This window comes from Mastigoproctus giganteus, chromosome 1 (assembly GCF_048544385.1).
Source record: "Mastigoproctus giganteus isolate SK-2022 chromosome 1, ASM4854438v1, whole genome shotgun sequence".
NCBI lineage: Eukaryota > Metazoa > Arthropoda > Arachnida > Uropygi > Thelyphonidae > Mastigoproctus > Mastigoproctus giganteus.
In genome coordinates, this window is record NC_143575.1 from 176,491,287 (window position 1) to 176,511,802 (window position 20,516).

Here is a 20,516-nt window from a genome sequence, read left to right on the forward strand (position 1 = left end):
GGCACTTCTTTCCCCCTCCTCTAGCACATTAAAAATCAATCCAATGTCGACTTCCTTGATCATAATCCACGCCATCGGTCCATAGTTTGACAATCTTTCAGAGTTTCTCTACTTTTTCTCTTTTTCCCGAAGTGAAAAATAATATTATTGATATTACCAAAGAAAAGCGTTTAACATGGTATGGACATGTAAAACGGATGTATGAAACCAGATATCCAAAGGCTATCCTGGAATGGATACCTTCAGGGAGAAGAGAAAGACCTAGGAGGACATGGATGGATGGAGTACGGGAGTGCATGACAGCCCGAGGTTTAACTGACCAAGACACCTTGAACCGCACTTTATGGCGAGAAAAAATTCCTACCAAAATATAACTTGTAGGCTGAGGAAACTCGCTGTAAATGGAAACATTCCACTTGAAGAAGTTTCTCTACAACCGTGGACTTCGCGAGATACTATTTTAGGAGAGGTAAAAGTCTGGCAAAACTATAGAGTTAATGTCCAAAATCCAAATCGTCTTTAAACAACGATTCTCGCATATTTATGACAATAAATCTTAGAGCCATCTTGGAAACCAACTTAGGTCGAAGTATTCCATGTTTATTGGTGCATCGCTCTGATTTTCAACTTAATTTATCTCTTTATTCATATTGGAGTTCATACGTATATATACGTATATAACTGATAGGCACCCATTGAGACCTAAAGTTCCGAAATTCTATCATAAACTTTCTCAAACATCTATCAAGCACTAGATACATTTTACCATCGCAAAGAGGGGTTGCATTTCTACTCGCAAGGATTAATCTATAAATTTGTAATCCACCCAAATATTTACTAATTCGGATTCCCACGGCGATATAGTGAACATCATCACGTGAACAGGCCTAACACGAAATAATTAAGCCCGCTTAAGAGGACCAACCAAACAGCCCACTAATTAGAATCATGTTAATCTGTACATTAGGGAAACAAATAAAGAATGCTCCCCTACTTTCCAGCTTGTAATTACCTCTTAATATTCAACTCTCGTGGTCATTCCTTTAAGTGCGCTCGTTCAGAATTTCTTTATTATTTTCCAACTTAAAAAAGGCCCCCGATAACCATCGGGTTCTTTAGCCACAGTGATGTATGCAACTACTTGCCGGACAGACAATGCTGCGACTGTCTCGGGCAATCGTTCTAGTGACGGGAGAGCGTTTCCGTGACCCCCTACTGCGAGTTAACAAGCCCTCCGAAAGTTCCTGTGAGCCAGCGCGTATGTTTTCTTTTCCCTTTTTTTTTGTTGTTTGGTTTTTATTCTTTAGCTTTTATCATTTTCCCTTAAATCTCTGGTTATCTTGTACTCTCTGCCAAACAGGTTGCTTTTCTCGTGTTTGATTTAGTCTCGTGGTATTTGTAGCGACACAATGGCGTCCGATCACGGAGATCAGTCGGATGACAATAGAGGTCAAGTCATTGTGTAAAAATATTTTTCTGGGTTGGGGTAAATGTTTATCAGTTTAAACGCGTCGCGGGGACAAGGCTGCTTATCTCGGAGTTCAGATAACGACAGTCTTAGCTACCCTGCTTGTGTGTTCGGCAAGGAGAAGGACGTCAATGTTCAGGACTCGGGTCTGTGTCTTCGAGTTAAATATTTCCAACTCTATGGTCCATCTAACTGTCCTTGTCCTTTCTGACATAACGAGAGCTCATTTACTGACGTTTCAGTTTAAGGCCGGACTCTTTAAAACGTTGACAATCTTACCTGGCAGCAAGGGTGAATAGTTCCGTCTAATTTAATGCTCTCCCTTATGCTGAAGGTCACGTGTTCGTTTACTTTTTGCACTGCGTTTGCGCATACGTATTTTACAGGTTGTCGGTTGATGGTGATACACCATTCCCAAAATAAAGAATGTTACTCGTAAACTGCGTGTCTCTAGCACTCTTTTACTCGAAGTTATTTCCATTTTCGTGAGTTTTTATTTAAAATGATCACCCTATACTTTCAAATGTATTAATTAATTTTAATTAACACGCAGTACACTTGAAGTTCTTATTTAAAATATAAAAAAACAAATTCGACAGCAGAAATTACACGTTCTCTTAACTTGCATCATTCCAATGTGCGTATTGAAATGTGTCACGTTAATACGATCACTTTTTTGCGCATGCAATTCATTAGAGTAGGATCCTTGGACAGCTACTTGGGAGGTAGAGTTGGAGAGGTTCTACTTTGATAGGAACTGACACGGCACTTCGGAATTGATGTGCAGTTTCCAGAGCAATGGATGACGAAGTGAGAAATCCGTATTACAGCTTGTGACTCTGATGTATCATCCAAGGAAAGACGCATTACGGAATGACTTAAAGGTCACTGAACAGCTAGAAATGAGCGCCAGGTGGTTCGAATTTAGCGTAGTACTTTTTTTTTATATGCAATTCCATGATGCCATTGAGGTTTTTGCTGAACTTCGTAAATATCCATTAAAATTAACAGATTTTTAAATGTTTCAATAGAATTGGGACCTACTAAATTTTTTAAATAGGAAAATGTTCTTTTTATGACATTCTGACTATTCAGTGTTCTCCTGAAAGTAAGGAACGGAACTATAATTTATTCACTGGCCAACAAAAGTACGAACCTTTATTCAATATCAAGTAGGGCCACATTTTGCCTGAATTACAGCCCGGACATATCGTGGTATGGATTTTTCTAAGTGTCTTAGGCAGTCGTCTAGCTTCAGATATTTTGCATCTACATTCACCCATGAGGAGTTAAACTCTGGCAGCGAGCTAGATGATTTTGTAATAACTGAGAGGAAAGAGGAGGAGAAATTGTTGAAGATAGACATAAAAAAGGCACCTGGGGTGAATGAGATCTATCCAGTTATATTGAAGGAGGCAGCAAAGGAAGTAAGCAAACCCTTAGCCATAATTATGAGAGCTTCCTTGGACTCAGGGTAGGTACCCATGGACTGAAGATGTGCAAATGTGACCCCAATTCACAAAGGAGGATCAAAGGACGACACAAGTAATTACAGACATGTTAGTTTAACTTCTGTTCCAGGAAAATTAATGGAGGCACTGGTTAAAGAACCACTGCAGGATCATCTAGACAAGAATTCAGTTATAGCTCAGACACAGCATGGTTTTGTTAAGGGGAAGTCTTGCCTGACCAACTTGATTGGATACTATGATACAGTCACAAAAGAACTGGATGCAGGGAATAACTTTGATATTATATACTTGGATCTTAGAGAGGCTTTTGATAATGTTGCACAAGGAAGATAGCTGCACAAATTGGTGCAGCGTCGCACTGGAGGCAAATTGCTGCTGTGGATAAAGGGGTGGCTGAGGGGAAGCAGACAGAGAGTGGTAATCAATGGACACTGCTCGTCGTGGACTAATGTTATTAGTGGAGTCCCTCAGGGTTCAGTGTTGGCTCCATTGTTGTTTTCGCCGACCGGGCTAGCCAGGTGGGTAAAGCACCTGCCTGGCAACCCAAAGGTCGCGGGTTCGAATCCCGCCTCAGGCTTGGATCAAAGTACTGCAAAAACCTTGGGAGGTGCATTATGGTCACAGAAGCCGATGCGCCAACAATTACCAAAAAAAAAAAAAAATTGTTGTTTTCTGTATTTATGAATGATATTGATGATGGTATATCAAGCTTAATGTCCAAGTTTCCAGACGATATGAAGGTTGGCAGGGTTGTTAAGGACACTAATGACAGTACGCTGCTGCAACAGGATCTAGGAAAGTTGAGCAGATGGGCTGAGAGGTGGCAAATGAAGTTTAACATTGACAAATGTAAAGTACTACATATGGGAAGCAGTAACCCCATAGTAACGTATCAACTCTGTGGTACTACACTGACAATGGTAGAGAATGAAAAGGACCTGGGGGTAATTGTGCAGGCAGATATAAAATTCTCTGAGCAGTGCAGACGGTCTGCAAGAGTAGCTCATAGTGTCTTGTCAATCATATACAGGAATTTTTCTAGCAGGGATAGGGAGGTGATTATTCCCTTGTATAAGGCAATGGTCAGGCCACACCTTGAGTACTGTGTACAGGTCTGTAGGCCTCATTTTAAGAAGGATGCAGAGCTGCTGGAACGAGTACACAGAAGGGCAACAAGATTAGTGAATGGAAGGAAGGGTTGCTCACGAAGAAAGGCTTAAGTTTTGCAAATTACAGTGTCTGGAGACTAAGCACATGAGAGGTGATCTGATTGAGGTGTAGAAAGCCTTGAATGGTTTGAGCATGCTCAATGCTGATGGGATTCTTCCTCTTGCTCAGAATAATCACTTGAGAGGGCATAAATTCAAATTGAAGTTTGCCTTTAGCCAACGGGTGGTTGGTTGGTGGAACAGACTTCCATCCTTTGTTGTGGAGGTTGACAGCCTAAATAAATTTAAGGCTGAGCTGGACAGGTATTTAGAACGAACAGAGGGAAATGGGAGCGGTTTTTTTTTTTTTTTTTTTTCTTGGCAGATGCTACATAAGCTTGCTCTAATGCTAATATGACCATTCTTCCATCAGGATATTCGTCAGTAGAGAACCTAGAAGCTGAAATGCCGTTTACAACATGTCTCAGATACACTCAATTTTATTCAGATCTGGAAATTTGGAGAATGTTTCTGGAACTATTCAGATACAAGGTTTTGAACGGGGATAGCTGTGTTTGTCTTGAAGGAGTCCATCGCAATCCGACCAAAACTGAAGGTGAAGTTGATTGATACGACAGAAAGATATTGCAGGTATGTTTGTTTGTTATAGGGTTTCAGGCGCATCTGAAACTTATTTGCGCCATGTATATACACTGAGTGATCACTTAATTATGACCACCCCTATGAAAACTGAATGTGACCCGTTGACCACATGAGGTACGACAGTGCGCAGTTAGTCGACTTGCGTAGAATAGATAAGGTGTGAGTGGGTAGTAAAATTCCTAGCGTGATGGGTAAAAGGAAGGATTTATCGGACTTTGATAAATTGCCAATTGACTTTGATAATTTGACATTTGATAAACCTCCGAAAGGGCAGTTGTGGGTGCACGGCGAACTGGTGGGGTGTTTGAGAGCCGCTGCAGTTAAAGTATACCAAGACTGGCGTTAAAATGGTCAACCAACGATCCGACGGCAAAACTGCAAAGGTCAGCGAAAGGTTGATGTTAGAGGTGAGCGCCGGGTCCGACGACTAGTACAGGCGAACAGGCGCAGCACTGTAGAAGAGTTGACTACCCAATACAACATGGACCAACCCGGAATAATATCTGCCATGACCATGCGTCGCACGCTCACACGTATGAGCTATACCAGCAGACGACCCCTCCGGCATCCTCTCCTAACCAAGGTTCATCAGCGTAAAAGACTAGCCTGGTGCAAGTTGGACGTTAGAAGACTGGAAGAAGGTGTGCTGGTCGGATAAGTCTCGTTATTTACTCCACACCGTGGATGATCGTGTACGGATTTGGCGTCAACAACGTGAGGCTCTTGATCCATCATGCATAGTACCAAAGGTGCAGGCCGGTGGAAGCGGTTGTATGGTGTGGGGCATGTTTCACTGGCAGGAACTTGGACCCCTGGTGCATGTGGAACAACGTGTCAGTGGTCTCCGCTATCGTCAACTGCTTTCTGACTGTGTACACACCGCTATGTTACACTTTTTTCCGAATGGCGACGGTGTCTTCCAAGATGACAATGCGCAGAGCCATCGGGCACTTGTTGTGCAGTAATGGTTTGAGGAACAGTTCTGAATTTCAGCATATCGGTTGGCCTCCGAACTCTATCGATATCAATCCCATAGAGCGCTTGTGGGACACTATGGAAAGGTATATCAGGCATCTGGATACACCAATCACCTCCACACCTGCATTGCTGACCGCATTACACACAGCTTGGTTGGCCATGCCTCCCAAACGCTTCCGACATCTTATTGAATCAATGCCACGTTGGATAGCTGCTGTACTGAGGGCAAAAGGAGGACCTACGAAGTATTAGGTAGGTGGTCATAATTCAGTGATTACTCAGTGTATATTATATCTGTAAATTGCACGTTTTACTTGATCGATTTGTCCATCAGGATATTCGTCAACTGCTGTACAGTATTTTGGGGACAAGGAGTTTTTCATGTATGTGAATACAAAGAAGAAGAAGAAAACGAATCAGATTGGACCATTGTGCACCGGGTGTAATAAAAATCTTAGATAACCCTTCTGATAAATTCAATGGGGACTTCCCATTGATCTTTAATAGCGAAAGATCCCATACTGAGGAGAGGCTGTGCGAATGAGGTAGAGATATATGAATTACAGGTGACTGTGTTTATTAGAAAATCCTTTGAGTCTTAAGGCAAGCAAGGTTCCTGTAGTTGATAGTATATACTCAATAATTTTAAAGGAGGTGCCAGAGAGGATACTGGACCACTGACGTTAATTCTGAGAGAATCATTGGACTGGGGAAAGATTCCTTTGGTTTGGAGAGAGAGGTGCCAAGTATCGCCAATACATAAAGGAAATTCTAAGAGTGAAGTCGATAGATATAGACCGGGCAATCTGACTTCAGTGGTAGAGAAATCTTAGAGGCAACTATTAAGAGTGCATTTCAGTGATATTTAGATAGAAATGGTATTCTAGTGCATGCAAAATAGTTTTAAGGGAAAATCATGTTTAACTAACCCGATAAGCTATTCTGACACAGTTACTCATGAGTTAGTTGTAGATAACAATTTCGGCATAGTCTATTTGGATTTCAGCAAGGCATTTGACTCAGTCCCTCATGAGAAGTTACTATATAAGTTGGAACATGTTGCGATTACTGGAAATGTCCTGGAAACTATCTCCTCCGCTAATACCTGGAGCCCATTAACAACAACAACCTCCAAAATCATCCGTTTCCTGGTGGCCTTGTGGAGATGCATCATGTAACCAGATGATTTGCGTGGACTCGTCATCATATTATGTAATCTTTTGAGTCTATTTGTCAGCTTTGTTGAATTCTTTTTAATTATTCGCTGCTCCTCTCAGTTAATTCAAAATAAAACCTGCCTAGGTGGTACAACTGGATCTCACCTAAAGAAAGCGAAGAGATGCGCGTCTTTGTAGAGAGGAGTTAATAGCCATTTCTATTTTCAGATAAAAGTGGAAACGGCTACAGTGAATAGCTACTGTCTCTCATCTCGATCACTCAGCTGTCATCTCCGTCTGCAAGTCCGCTGACCCTTGCAATACATAAAAACAACAGACTGAGAGGGGAGGAAGAAGAAAAAAAAGAAAAGAAATACAAATCTATGACGTCTGCCCGGACCACACACACATTCTCCCAATGTACGTCCTCTTTCATTTCTTTGTTGCTTCCCGGTTATAAAGTCTCTCGTTGTTCATCGACTTGCCTCGAAGGGAGGTTTGCAAACGGTGTCTCAATCCGAGTACAAGAGAAGACTACGTCTCCGCCCTTCTGTTTTTCCTTTGGCCACCTAGACGGAGTTCATCATGTTTTTATAATTGCTTCCAAACTTAGCTTCCGAGCAAAGAGTTCCTCGCGTTCTTCCCCTCTCTGCCGCTGCTGCAGACAAAGTATGAGTCACGTGCTCCTAAAAAGCGTCTACTAGCGATGCTTTCGGTCCAACCCGGAAAAAGGTGAAAGCATTGGAACGCCACTCTTGGCGTTGTTCCCCCACAACACCTCTCTGTTATGGTGTCAATAGTGATGCATTAGACGAACAGGGCACGCTGCCACGAGCCACTGGCAAACACGTTCTCATCGTAACATAGTCGCACGGGCAAGCCAGAAAGTTTGTAGAAACGGTTCAATGCTTTTCAGATAAACAGACGTCTCTTGTCTCGCGCTGTGGATAATAATGTCTAATGGTTTGAGTGCTGATATTCGGAGAATCTGAATTGCATTGTAAACGTTGGTGGTAATTGTCGTTTGCCAGTGTTGCTTTACGTTGCCCTCGATGTACTCACTCCCCCCTCCCCTCCCCCCTTTTTTTTACCTGTCACTATTTCTCTCTTTATATACACCACTATTATGGAGTAATTTTGTCCCTAACTAGAGATGTACGCATGCGTCAGTTCATTGGCAGAAACTAAACGAGAACAGTTGGAGATAAAGTTTAAATTTTGCTGATATTTTAATAACCTTCAAGTAACTATTGTGTTTGATAAATTTTCTGTCGAGTTTATGACGAGCCATAACGCCCCCCTCTTTGTCACCAAGATGACACGTCACACCTCTTATAAATATTCTTTAAATTCTTTTATAATTTAGTACGTAACTTAACATAACTTTGAAGTTATTGGCTAAGAATTTTTCCTTAAAAAAATATATATGTTTGAAATATCCTTTCTTTTAAGACATATCTACAGAAGGTGATGCCATAACAACAGTAAAGAATTCCTTTACAACAGCCGGATCTGCGCAAATAAAAAGTGATTTAAGAAGAAACATCGTGTCAAGTCTGAAGATCAAAGGTTAATATCCTAAATGTTTCATAAATAAACTTGTTCAGAGAGCAAATGAGAGTAAGAAGGTAAGACAGACGGGGACATTACAGTCGAAAGGTCACCAGTGGACGGAGTAAATAACTTTTTGGGGGACCATTTTGTGTTAGCCAGACAGATTCAAGAAGTTCGCATATATCTTTTCTACGTGCCTTTCTCTTCGTGCGCTTTTGAAGTCTTCTCTTTTCTTCTTTCGAGCAGCACGAGCGGTTTTCGCGACATGGTCGCGACACCGGCCCTGCGCGCCATATCTCATGGCGGCACAGCACAGAGGGAAGCGTCCATTTCACCTACTTACATATTTAACAATACGTACACCACATACCAACACAGGGACACTAATTGTGGTTCTGGCTGACACAGCAACTTTTTATTATCTGCAAAGAATCCCTCCATATGTATTTCTTTTTCTTCTTCTCTCGCGGTGAATGATGACGGTCCGAATGACAAGGAGACAGGACCAGGATTGTCCCTGAAATCTGCAGCCAGTGAACGGAACAGTGACAGTGTATACGGAGCTGTCGGAAGCCCTTTGTCATAGTCACCCTAATCTGGGAATAGCTGTAGGACATGGCGAACAAGACAGCTATCATTCAGTCTTATGTCTTAGTGTCTGGTTAATTGGGAAGATGCCGAGATAGCATCCAGCGGTATTTTCTCTCATCATATCCGAAATGGACACAGGTAAACAATACCTGCCCCCTTTATTAATGTATCTACGGTGGGCTTTAAACATTCATAATCTTTTACTGCATTCGCTGACGACAGAACAGCCAAGGCGGCACTTCTGTGTATGTCGAAGTGAAGATATAAATTGTCTTCCGTAATTAAATTGCTAGCGTCCCTTCGGTCTTGTTTCATATCTCACTTTGGAGGTAGTTACATCCAGAGAATGCCTAACGTATATCTCACTCTGAGCTGGAGAACATTTCGCGATTCTCAATTGTATTAAGCTGAGGGAAGTTGTGTTGTAGATGTTAAACTAGGGTAATTCATGGAATTCCCTTACTTTCCTGCAGTGTGAAGTAAATGGTGGAAGGTGGAAAGCCAAATTGCTTTCGGTGGTCTTCGGACAATGGGAAACTCATCCTCCTGTAGAACGTACAGCGCGTTTAATTTTGGTGTACATAATTCAATCATTAATTTCCGTTTTTCCGTTAAATGTAAATACAGAAATCTTCTTAGAACATTTATTATTATTATTTCAAAATCGAGTTATTTACCATAAATAATGACTTGAAGAAAATAGCAATATATATCATACTTCTCCACAAGAGCAGTGCTTTTGTATTTAAATTGCAGAGTACAGTACCGAGGCAGCTGTCATTGTATAAGAAACAGTCTTGAATTGTGCATTCTATAGTTCTTATAGCAACCTTTTCCCTACGTTTATTTCACTCTTTAAAAAAAGTTGTTTCTTGTTTTTAATATTTATTATGCAGAAGTTTATTTATAAACCTTTTCTTTTCTAAGATAGGTCCTTTTAAATTATAATGTTTCAACAAGAAGGATTTTTAAGTTAACGTAAACGCTACTTTATTTGGAGTCTTATTCTCATACTAGTCCACTTTGCACACCCTAAATTAATTTTCATAAATTTCAAGTTTGACATAAAATTTATCTATGAAAATATATACATTTAATAATCTCAAAAATACAAAAAACACTTCGTACCTGGATTAATGGAATAGTTTGCCCCTATTTTGTTAAAAAAGTGCTTCATGAAAGCAACAAGATCCCCAAACCAAGTATGCTCCACAGGGGGGATGGGACTTTAAACTTGACCCCAAGAGAGAAGGCAAAATATGAACGAAGAAATGGCATGTATTAATAACACAGCAAGACTTTTCTAGCTAAATCCATGTTGGGCTATAAAAATTTATTGGCTCTCTTACATATCTAGCAATTAACGTCTATGAAGATTTTAGCAAAAAAAAAAAAAGAACTGAAAATGTTAACCAAATATTCAATTATCCGAGTACACTCGGATAACAGAGAATGAGCCATCATCATAGTGGTCACGGTGCAAGCAGAGGGAGATGAATTCCTTTAGCCCTGTATGGCAGTTCCGGAATATCATCAGAATTTATAACATTGTAAATCAAGTTGACTCGTATTGGATTTTCCACTTGCATTATTTCATGTCCCCCCACTTCAACCTTGTTGATACCGTATGATCATTAGCATTCAGTGCAACGTCCATGGTAGAAAAAAGCACGTTTTCTGTCATCTATTAAGGCGAGCAGAAGATTTTTCAGCATAATTTAAAAGTGAAACATAAAATCAGACAGCTTGTAAGTTTTGCCCTTGGCCATTTCTTGTCATCGACAACTGAAGATGCACACTTTACGTTATTCTGATTATTTGGTTAGATTATAACTATCCGTGAGACGATCAAACAACCTTTTCCAGAAAAAAGACCAAAAATTCATACGAGGCAACATTAACTTCACGGATCACGTTCGCAAGCAAAACAAGAAAGTCCTCTTTAGATTTTTCACAACTCTAATCTTGTGTATTCTGCATTATCTAAACCTCAAATAAAACAGAATATTCGTGCTATCCCCCACTACCACAAAGTAATCATCCAATTCTGCTTTAAACTTCGTCAGATTGACTCCCTCCACCACGTTCAGTGACAATTTATTCCAAAAGTGTTTGTTGGCAACCCGCTTCCCATAAATGAGAACTTCGTGAAATATAATCTTCTGTTATTCCTTGAGATTTTATATTTATGTCCTTTGCTTTGTATCTGACCCTAGAGGGAGAACAGGCTTCTTCAATCTTTTCAGTGCCTTATATACCACTCCACCACAATTAGATCCTCCCTTAGATGTTTGGTTGTCAAACTTTGCAGTCCTCATCCGTCTTTGAACTCTCTCCAAAAAAGTTCTGTTTCTTTTAGGTGCGGTCATCAGACCCGAATACAATATTACATGCAGTCTAATCATCGTCTTGTGTCGTGTATAGAGAGATAATGACGTCCTTTTTCATTCTAGCAAAGGCCCTGTCAATCATCCACAGTATACCAACTGGATACCTTCCTGGCAACCTGTTTAAACTGCATGAAAATTCCATGTCAGATTGAATTATAACACCTTAGTCTTTAGCGTCTCATATAATAGTCTGATTCATGTACAGCTATCAAACTCATGATGATATCTAGTCATTATGATTATAAAGCATTCTCAGATTCCAGTCCGAGAAACCACAGAATGGCAATATTCCGAGTTCATCATGTAGAAAATGCATTAGCCTTTTTGATGGATATTACTAGGAATGAACTGCATAGTGGTAACATCATCCCATCGCATTGTAGATGGTGCATTAATATTATATCACGCTTCTCAGATATCTGTAAACCATACTGCAATAGATCTTCCGTGCAAGTATCGGTTAGCAGCTTCTCGACATCAATATCAAGGTAGATTGAAGAGTATTTGAATCGATTGAAGAGCTCTCTCTCTCTCTCTGTGTCCGGGATGAACCTATCACATATTTTAACTGGTTTACAATTATTCTCAAAGAAGGAAATGATAGGAGATGGCACATGCATAGATCCCAGAAGAGTGGTGAGGATATAATTTCATTCATCATATTCACAGTAGTGATGAGATGTTTCTGACATCCGATTGGCTAATCTTCGGATTTTCATTTAGCTGACAAATATAGTAGAATTATTTATATTTGGCAAGTGGATTGCCAATTTCGTCATCCAATATTCAGCAGCAAAAATTGGTTTAATTTGAATTGGGACAGCGAAATTCATACTTCTGCAGTTTATGGTATATATAAACGACCGTTTAAAGATACCTGAGTGTGGTATTTTGGCATCTCGATGATTCAGAAATGGGATTACGAAAGCCCTAAAGAGTAAACCAGAGAGGACCGCCCCTTGTGGAACCTCACAAGTTATAGAGAGCTTGTACGAAATGAAATATATTTCTTCTGATACTGCCAACTTTCCTAGAAAGAACACCATCCAACCCTCGCGTTAGACCGACTGACTGACCAAGCTAGGTCTTTGAAGTAATTTTCATAAAGTATTAATATTTAAGATTTTGAGGGCGGATTTAATAGAATAGAAAGAGTGGATCTGTTTCGAGTGGCATTAGTGCAACTGGTCACGTGGGTAATATCTTATTTAGATAAGGTTGGTAGTAAGAATTTAATATAATCGAGGCTGTGGGTATTGGTCTACAATAGCTTGGCAGAATAATAGAAATATTTCAATGGACTGGAGAAAGTTGATGGCATTAATTAGCTGTTGCTTAGTAATGACTGTAACTGAGGTTAGTTAGCTTGATTGATTGGGGACCAGTTAAATCAATAGTTAGATTACCGGAAATTCCGCAGAGAAACGACGATCTATGTAACCAATCCACAATTCAGTGAGACAGTTGTTTTTGTCTGGAGAGGTTGAAAGTCCAACGGGTTTAATGTTGGACTTTCAGACAGACACCCAGACAGATTTCCTAGTGGCTAAAATGCTGCGTTACGAGTTTTCAGGTATTATAAAACAATTACGGATAACTTGAAGGTATACAAATGCATTGTCGATTTATTTAAATAGTGTCAGACAAAGAGTTAACACATAACGTGTCTAACAAAAATTTTAATCTATTCTCTAGATAGCCGTGGCCAGAAGAGTTCAGAAATTCATCGTGATTGAATTAGCAAGGGCAACTGGATTTTTAGACCTAAAATTCACAACGGACGGTGAATTTCTGTGGCAGCATAGACAGGCTAGAACCTATAACCTCCTTACTAGTGGTCGCGCAAGATAACCGTCAGACCACCATCGTCCCAATTTCCAATACTCGGTGGCAGAAAAATTTTCTCCGTCCTAAAAGTGTAGACTAATTATCTCCCGGTATTTTAATGGGTAAAGGAAAGAAATTATCAGAACATAAGATCTTTATTTAATGCAGAAAGCCAGCATGCATCAGCATAAAGTAAGACCCCCTACCTCTGATAGCGATTTGTAATTTATTCCAATGATCTGCAACAAACAAGTAAACTTCGTCTCTTCTACCACTTCGAATACACATCCATTGCTCATTTTGTCAACGCCTCATCGTGTCCCTGGTGGGTTCAATTGAAGGCAAATAAAAGAACCCAGTAGTGTAATTAACCCGATCTCAGAGGGGGGTTTTCTAGCCCGCAAAACATGTAAATCGTCTCGTGAATACAACACACAGAATGGAGTAATATGGGCTAAGTTACTGATGAGCCTGAAACCCAATGCTAATAGAACCTAACAGGTCACAGAAGCGTGTCGGCATCGCAGAGAAATTGTACGATACCATCAGTGGTATCGCGCCAAGAACTAGCCTACTGGAACAAAGGGCTGCCCAACATTTGAAGAAATGGTAGGCCAGGGAACATTAATCTGTAATGTTACTTTGAACGAACACCAACTGTTATCATAAACGATGGCATCAAACATCATGTTCGTGGTGTTCGATTTGTATATTGAATACAAACTGGAATACCTTATTGAACTGGGAGTCGACATGCGCGGATTCTTCTGCCATTGCTTCCGAGTAGAACTTCGTCGTCGTTCTACACCATTGAAGTCGCTGTGGTGAGTGAAAGCACATGCAGTTAAATCTGCCTACACCAGTCGTCTATCAATTTTGTTTCTTGATAAGGAATGTCCGAGTGATGAATTAAATTCATCTCTAATCGTTCTCAGCCTCTGTTTGAAGGCGAATTATCCTGTTCTTAAGATCTGTTGTTTCTCTGTGTACTCCACACTTTGGCCACAGAACATGGAGTAATTGTGGGGGAAAGACATGCAAGTGCCAGTATCTCGAAAACAGCCAATATAGTTTAAGTACTCCCGTTCTGTTGTGTCCCAAGTTGACTGCAACTGGCTCAAAAGGGATTGAACAACCATCCAAAGGTCACACGTGGGACAGCCACGTGTGGTCGAAGCCCGTGGTATGCGTTGTCTCTCTCTCGTACGCACGACCAATAGTCACATGGACTTCGTGTTATACGTTCTGCAGCCCGGGGGTTCTCCCAACTCCGTTTCGTAACTTCTGTGACATAATACTAACTCTGCAAAGGCCAGATAGGGTTAGTATATGTTTGTGTAGGGTCAGTGGAGGGTTATTTTGGTATATTGTTCATCTGGCTGCTTAGCCTAAGGGCTCGTAGAACACTACAGTCCCCTGGTTATCGTGCAGTGCTGCAGGGAGGCGGGTCAGTTCGTTAGGTGCGAGAGCTCTGGAGAGGTAACCCCTGGCATCGCCTGATCTTACCAGGGAGAGGGGAAAAAGGGGAAGTTTTGTTAAGAAGAGAGCGCGAGGGTAACAGTTTTGGATAAATATGAAGTGATGGGAGAGATAGGGAGCAAAAGCACACCCTGGTCCACTAGGAGAAATATTTAAGGTGGAAAGGGGGATAGCTGTTACCCTTGTAGTTTGAAAATATAGTCATAGGGACAGGGCTCCTTATGTGTGAGAGAGACTCGCGACTAGCACGTGGCCATTTGAGGGGGCTTCCGTAATCCCACACTGGCGTAGAAAGTGGTCAATCTTGATCCAAAGTTTTGGTACAGTTAAAGTGGTCAATGATCGGGATGAGCTGCATGGGGGCAGGCCCAGGCGAGGGCCCCAGGTCTAAGTCATATATGGAGGGGGTGAGATCAACCGCAAACAGACATTATAAATCACTTGATCTTTTCATACATACATACACCTTTTTATTTTATATAACGCGTATCGAGGAGCATCAATCAAGTATGAGCAAACAAACATAAGCAGTCGCACACTCTTCAAAGATGCATGAATACCAAACAAATACTATTAACCATATATAAGCCCTCTCACACATAAAATAATAAGAGACCGACGAACACAGGCACTTGCCCATTTACACAGATATGTAAGAACACAGACTTGACACTCCACTTGTTTACCCACGCATGCTGACACAGGACTGAACACTCAAGACTGGATACATTCCCCTGCACCAGAAGCAGCCCCAGTGGTGCATTCTAGATTGGGTACTCCACCACAGGTCAGGTGACAAGTTGTCCTTATTGGTTTTAGTCAGAATTTGGTGGCCATCAGGCCCTTGCCTCATTCAGCTCTGGTGCCGATCCACATGGACTTAGTTTTATAGGTCAAGCGCCATCGGTGGTTTCCTCCAACTCCGCTGATCCATATGGATTATGCACCGGACGACAGAATTTAAATTATGTTTAATGGGGGGGGGGGACATGATGAGAATTTTAACCACTTCGTGTTACTTTTGTCCAGTTTGAGTTAGCATACCAAAGTTGGTGGTGAGTGGTCCATTACAGTGGGAGAACTTAACAAACAAACATACAACTTTCTCCTGTATATACACTGGTGTTCAAAGAAAGTGCATCACCCCTTAAAATTGCAATTATCGTCCGAAGAAGGCAATATTTCTTACAGAATGCATCAGATAATATTGCATAAGCTGTTACTTTCAGCTATATAAGCACGATCTGCCACATTTGCAGTCATTCCTTGCTTGTGTCAGGATGGCGAGTTACGTGCAGTTGATGTCACAAAGAAAGAGTGCGATTGTTGCTTTTCGTGAGGAAGGATGTTCTTCCCGTCATATTGCTTATAGAGTGTCTTGTAATCAGTCGATAATGAGTAGATTTCTTTTCAAACTGAAGGAGGAAAAAAGGAACCGGACACAAACGAATCTCTACGCCAAAACAGGACCGCGTTTATGCCTTAAAAACCGTAAAGTTTCTTCGTCTGAGCTGAAAAGAGAATGGGAAGAACATACAGGAGTGGTAGCAAGCGCAGTAACAGGTAAGTAGGCACTTTTGTAGTTACATTAGCTTCATTTCTGTATTAGAGGTTCGACAGTAATGTGTTTACATTTGTTACAGGTGAAAAAAATGGTTTTAAGAACGGTCCATTATCTATTTGTGGTGCTAGTCATTAATGTAACATACCATCGCGAAAAAGGGTTAGAAATGTGAAATTCCTGGGTGATGCACTTTCTTTGAACGTCAGCGTATATAAATAGATCATGGCAGCAAAGCTCTGAAAATCCGAGCAGAATTTCTGTGGAAAGTTTAACTCCCACCACAATTACATGCATAAGACGTTGGAATATATATCAAGAGTAGTCAGATAAAACAAATACTAAAACAGCCTTTAAAATATGTGACCTGATATAGCCCAGTGGTTGGCCAAGGATGCGGATATAGGAGTACGCGCATTTCAGTTGACCTTAGTTTGAGAGTTTTTGTTGTTGTAGGATTTTAGGAGCATTAGCGACTAAGGCCATATTGCTGCGTTTATACTGTCTGTAAATTGCGGTATTCTCTGTTTGCTGGACGAAAACCTCGAGTTTCCAGCAGAAAAATCCATCTACCCTCGCCTGAGACCGACTAACTCAGCCACGTTGTGAAAAAGGCCTATAAAAATTTCTCACGTCATCGACGAGACTTGAACTCAGATCTTTTCCACCAGGTGTGGGGAGGACGGCGATCCTACCAACTGTGCCACTCACGAGTGCATGTGAGTCCTAATTCTTCTTTTGTTTATACTATCGCAAGATCACTAGGTCAGATTTGTTTACAATTAACATTTCGACAATGAAAACAGCATTTACCAGTCTCGCGGTCTCGAACTACGGTCGCCTCAAACGCGTGTGCTACTGCCTAACCACTTGGCAATTTTTTTTTTTTTAATGTTCCTGTATTCTTTATGTTATTAACCTTCCTGAGTATAAATAGAAAATTTATGGGATTTCTCTATTTTGCTGAGGTAAAGTCCATACGAACTCATATATATATTTTTAATATACACTGTACTCTACCCCACCAAAAGTATTTGTACACACCAACGTTGTTTAATAAGGTATAGTCCATCTTCACCGCAATGAGAGCATCGATTCATCGTGGAACACTTCACCAGTTCATTGTAGCAAGTAGGAGAAATCAATGTCCATTCCTCCTTCAGTGCAATCGTCAGTTCAGATGTAGAAGAGAGCCTCACTGGCCGTAGCCTGATCAGCATTCCTATTTATCACAAAGTGTCTGATCGGAATCAGAAGCTCTGCTGGATTTCCTCTTCATCAAACCAGACTTCTACACTGTTCGCTGTATGAGTTTGAGGACCGCCTTGATAGAACTCTACACGTTCGTGTTCTCCTTACTGTTCTGATAGAGAGGAGAACACGTTCGTGTTCTCCTCTCTATCAGAACAGTAAGGTTTTGCTCTTCTCGGCATTAATGACCTGAGTCTGAATCACGAGAAATAAACCTACCAAATAACTCGGCCTTCTCCAAACTTCATTGCGGGCACAATACACTAAGGTTGATAACGTTCTCTACATCGGAATCGCAAGACAAGACGATTGAACATCATTGAAGCACTTTGCGGAGACGCATTCTGCGTGGTTGTAACACATCTGCTATTAGCTACGCACATTTAAACCTCTTCTTTCTATACATACATCTTGTTGTAGAATTCGGAAGGGTGTTTGAATACTTTTGACATGGTAGTGTAAATCAGAAAGCCCTTTATACTTAAAAATCTCCATCAATTTGTAAATCTATAGTTTTTATTTTATTTTTAATGTAATAAATATATATTTTTAAATTTCTTTGCAGGAAATACTCGGGGATTTCATCCCACAAGGGGCCTCGTACTGTGATTTGCTTGTGAAGTATTTCTACAGTCGAAAGCTGGATTCGATGTCCACATAGGTGTTCCTTCCATTGTGTTAAAAAGTCACTATCCAGTGTTTTAACTGTAGCTAAGCAACCAAAATAAATTACAAAACAAGCTTTATTCATTCTAATACTTTTGATATATCTAAAGATGTACAGCAATTAAAGTTTGATTATTATTAAAAACAATGCATATGCGGACATACTTTAACCTAATAAATACATCTCTCGAGCAAGGTCATTAAGGATACCCAAAAGATTCCAATTAACAATTTGAAACAAAAGATAAGAGTCTGAGGAATAGCAGAGTGAAATAATTAACTTCGATCGGGTATCGAAAGTAATGTGTTTAATGATAAGGTTCTTTTGCATGACCGGAGTTATGAAGAGATGATTGGAGAAACATCGTTAAGAAAGAAGCCATCGCTACAAGGAAGCTCTCGGTTGTTAATAGATCTTAATTAGAAAATCAGATCATTTATTGTCAGGAGAGGGGAATTATTTAAATTAATTGACTTTAAATAGTAAGACGTAAACGCTCATAATTGATAACATAATTGACAAGAAGTAGAGAACAGATCAAAAAGAATATCGACTCGCTATCGTTTTTGAACTCTTTAGAGTCTTACTGACCACCCTGCTTTAGAAAGAAGCAGGGTGGTCAGAGAACCTACGAATTACGGACAGACACCGCTTTCACGACTTTCTTTTATTCATTATAAGACTCCTTCAAAGGAATATGGTGAAAGATGATTGAGTAAACTCTTTGAAATCCGGCACGCGCTGGAAGCAAGATTTAAACTACATGGATAATGCAATAGATTTGAGTTTCACAGCAGATAAAACTTACCTTTGTAACGAGTTGCGCTAGTGTTGCACTACTTTCGTATGGAACTTATCTTTTGGAGAGACCGTCTGTTTGAAAGTAGTGCAATATAAAGGCAACCCGTTGTAAAGGCAACTTTGTTCGGTGAGAATTAAGACCATTTCGTTATCTATGAGGTTTAAATCCTGCTAGCCACGAAAACAGGAGTGCTTTCTTACTATTTCGCTTTAACATCTCTTTTTTTTTTGTATAACGTGTCGGATTTTACTGCAATGAAGTCAGTTGTCGAATTACACCACTACATAACGCTAAATCGGTTTCTTTTATCACCAAAATTTATTATTCTTAAATTTAACATAAAAACGGAAGCCATAATTACCTCTTGAACTGTTTCCACAACAGCACCGAGTCGTTCACTTTTTGTACACATCCGTAGAACAGCGGATATGTGTGTGGCAAGTAGTGTTCTTCGACAGGTGGCACACTCGCGTCGAACAAGGTGCCCCGTTATATCTAAAGAAACTTATATTTCCTTATGAGGCCATGGGACATCTACCCAGCAAAATTTATAAGTCATTTGTCATCTTAGGACAAGTAGACGATTTAATCTTCCCTCTTCCCGTTTATATTCAGCATTCATCTCATTAAGGGGATGTATCTTGCCCCCCCCACACACACACCCTCCAACAAACCGATAAGGAACGCTATTTTTGATAACGCAAATGTACCTTCCAACACTTGCCAACTACCCCGTATTTGATGAAGAGGGTTATTTCTCCGCCAAGTCTACACAGCTCGTGCTTTGTTACGGCCCTACGAATCTCCGACAATGTTCCGCTCATTAATCAGACACTATGTGCGGAGAGGGGGAGAAAGATAAAATGTGAGTTGTAGTCTCATCTCTAAGGTTACGTTTGTGGCAAACCGCCAGCTCGTCAGCATCGTCGGGATGCCGCATCCCATTGTTATACGGCTGATATAATAACATTGACACGAGCACAATGTTGCTGATAAGGCATACATCACTTGCACATCTGACTGATAGTGATCGAGTTTATATTTGTATTGCATTTGGCCTCACTCGTGGAATACGTTGCCTCAATTATGAAGAGACCTTTAACAGAACGGTACGGTGCTTGTTAATTTCAGGGTGTTCACGCGATGCATTTAACTCCCAAATGCTCATATTTCCAGTCTGACATTGAGAATCGAGTACTGCCTAAATCTGGAGTGTTTCTATTGATTTTTCAGTGCCACATGATAGCTGCTGGAACTCGACTGTGGTTATTCTCTGCTTACTTTGTCTAATAATTTTTTTCTGGATGCTTTAACATAGCTGAGAAGTTCCACGCTACCCCCTTTATAATTTGATTCCTTATAAATACACATTATTAAATCGAGATTAGAATAAAAAGCGTGTAGCAGTGAAAACTCGGCGAAAATGAAGCCCATCTTAGCGGGATGGATGACTACTCTTCTTTGTTTCCAGCAGTTTATCTTTGTCAGCACAGATAGGCGACAAAAAG

The 20,516-nt window shown here is 40.5% G+C and overlaps 1 long non-coding RNA gene across 2 annotated transcripts in view; it reads left to right on the forward strand.

Moving 5' to 3' along the window:
* LOC150091319 (uncharacterized) overlaps positions 1–18,223 on the forward strand; it is a 120,284-nt gene extending 102,061 nt beyond the window's left edge. Inside the window, exon 2 of one of the 2 annotated variants that reach the window (XR_016547543.1) lies at positions 18,105–18,223. This is a non-coding gene — a long non-coding RNA (uncharacterized LOC150091319). Of the gene's footprint in view, positions 1–8,338; positions 8,446–18,104 lie in introns of those variants that run through there. The other variant, XR_016547544.1, reaches the window with a different exon arrangement.
* The last annotated feature ends 2,293 nt before the right edge of the window (positions 18,224–20,516 follow it).